We start from the raw sequence: 3,333 nt of genomic DNA on the forward strand, positions 1-3,333 counted from the left end.
TGGACTAATAATAATAATAATAAACCACTGGTACTAATAATAAACCACTGGACAGGTACTAATAATAAACCAGGTACTAATAATAAACCAGGTACTAATAATAAACCACTGGACAGGTACTAATAATAAACCACTGGACAGGTACTAATAATAAACCAGGTACTAATAATAAACCAGGTACTAATAATAAACCACTAATAAACCACGGACAGGTACAATAATAAACCAGGTACTAATAATAAACCACTGGAGGTTCTACAGGTACTAATAATAAACCAGGTTCTAATAATAAACCAGGTTCTAGGTTCTAATAATAAACCACTGGACAGGTACTAATAATAAACCAGGTCCACTGGAGGTTCTAATAATAAACCACTGAGACACTAATAATAAACCAGGTACTAATAATAAACAGGTACTAATAATAAACCAGGTACTAATAATAAACCACTGGACAGGTACTAATAATAAACCAGAGGTACTAATAATAAACCAGGTACTAATAATAAACCAGGTTCTAATAATAAACCAGGTACTAATAATAAACCACTGGACAGGTACTAATAATAAACCACGGGACAGGTACTAATAATAAACCAGGTTCTAATAATAAACCACTGGAGAGGTACTAATAATAAACCAGGTACTAATCATAAACCACTGGACAGGTACTAATAATAAACCAGGTACAATTTGTAAACCAGGTTCTAATAATAAACCACTGGACAGGTACTAATAATAAACCACTGGACAGGTACTAATAATAAACCAGGTTCTAATAATTAACCACTGGACAGGTACTATTAAATAAACCAGGTACTAATAATAAACCAGGTACTAATGATAAACCACAGGACAGGCACTAATAATAAGCCAGGTTCTAATAATAAACCAGGTACTAATAATAAAGCAGGTACTAATAATAAACCACTGGACAGGTACTAACAATAAACCACTGGACAGGTACTAATAATAACCCAGGTTCTAATAATAAACCACGGGACAGGTACTAATAATAACCAAGGTTCTAATAATAAACCACTGGGCAGGTTCTAATAATAAACCAGGTACTAATAATAAAGCGGGTACTAATAATAAACCACTGGACAGGTACTAATAATAAACCAGGTACTAATAATAAACCAGGTACTAATAATAAACCACTGGGCATGCGCTAATAATAAACCAGGTACTAATAATAAACACTGGGTACTAATAATAAACCGCTGGACAGGTACTAATAATAAACCACTGGACAGGTACTAATAATAAACCACTGGACAGGTGTAAAATAATAAACCACTGGACAGGTACTAATAATAAACCAGGTTCTAATAATAAACCACTGGGCAGGTTCTAATAATAAACCACTAAGACAGGCACTAATAATAAACCAGGTACTAATAATAAACCACTGGACAGGCACTAATAATAAACCAGGTACTAATAATAAACCACTGGACGGGTACTAATAATAAACCACGGGACAGGCACTAATACTATAAACCAGGTAAACCAGGTTCTAAAATAAACCACTGGACAGGTACTAATAATAAACCAGGTACTAATAATAAACCAGGTTCTAATAATAAACCAGGTACTAATGATAAACCCCGGGACAGGTACTAATTATAACCCAGGTTCTAATATTAAACCACTGGACAGGTTCTAATAATAAACCACGAGACAGGCACTAATATTAAACCAGGTACTAATAATAAACCACGAGACAGGCACTAATACTAAACCAGGTTCTAAAATAAACCACTGGACAGGTACTAATAATAAACCAGATACTAATAATAAACCAGGTTCTAATAATAAACCAGGTACTAATAATAAACCACTGGACAGGTACTAATAATAAACCATGGGACAGGTACTAATAATAACCCAGGTTCTAATAATAAACCACTGGAGAGGTACTAATAATAAACAAGGTACTAATCATAAACCACTGGACAGGTACTAATAATAAACCAGGTACAATTTGTAAACCAGGTTCTAATAATAAACCACTGGACAGGTACTAATAATAAACCACTGGACAGGTACCAATAATAACCCAGGTTCTAATAGTTAACCACTGGACAGTTACTAATAATAAACCAGGTACTAATAATAAAACACTGGACAGGTACTACTAATAAACCAGGCACTAATAATAAACCAGGTACTAATAATAAACCAGTTACTAATAATAAACAACTGGACAGGTACTAATAATACACCACTGGACAGGTACTAATAATAAACCAGGTACTAATAATAAACCACTGGACAGGCACTAATAATAATCCAGGTACTAATTACAAACCACTGGGCAGGCTCTACTAATAAACCAGGTACTAATAATACACCACTGGACAGGCACTAATAATAAACCAGGTACTAATAATAAACCACTGGACAGGCACTAATAATAAACCAGGTACTAATAATAAACCACTGGACAGGTACTAATAATAAACCAGGTACTAATTATAAATCAGGTACTAATAATAAACCAGTTACTAGTAATAAACAACTGGACAGGTACTAATAATACACCACTGGACAGGTACTAATAATAAACCAGGTACTAATAATAAACCACTGGACAGGCACTAATAATAATCCAGGTACTAATTACAAACCACTGGGCAGGTACTACTAATAAACCAGGTACTAATACTAAACCAGGTACTAATGATAAACCACTGGACAGGTACTAATAATAAACCAGGTACTAATAATAAACCACTGGACAGGTACTAATAATAAACCACGAGACAGGCACTAATAATAAACCAGGTACTAATAAGAAACCAGGCACAAATAATAAACCAGGTACTAATAATAAACCAGGTACTAATAATAAACCACTGGACGCGTACTAATAATAATCCAGGCTCTAATAATAAACCAGGTACTAATAATAAACCGGGTACTGATAATAAACCACTGGACAGGTACTAATAATAAACCAGGTACTAATAATAAACCACTGGACAGGTACTAATAATAAACTAGGTACTAATAGTAAACCACTGGACAGGTACTAATAGTAAACCACTGGACAGGTACTAATAATAAACCAGATACTAATAATAAACCAGGTACTAATAATAAACCAGGTACTAATAATAAACCACTGGACAGGTACTAATAATAAACTAGGTACTAATAGTAAACCACTGGACAGGTACTAATAGTAAACCACTGGACAGGTACTAATAATAAACCACTGGAAAGGTACAGTACAGGGCAGTCACTTCTATCCGCCACTGGGGGTCGCCGTTGTCCCATTACATTCCATCAAACCCAGTCCCGTGGCTTTACAGCTCGGGAAGA

Source organism: Oncorhynchus tshawytscha, linkage group LG31 (assembly GCF_018296145.1).
Source record: "Oncorhynchus tshawytscha isolate Ot180627B linkage group LG31, Otsh_v2.0, whole genome shotgun sequence".
In the NCBI taxonomy this organism is placed as follows: Eukaryota; Metazoa; Chordata; class Actinopteri; order Salmoniformes; family Salmonidae; genus Oncorhynchus; species Oncorhynchus tshawytscha.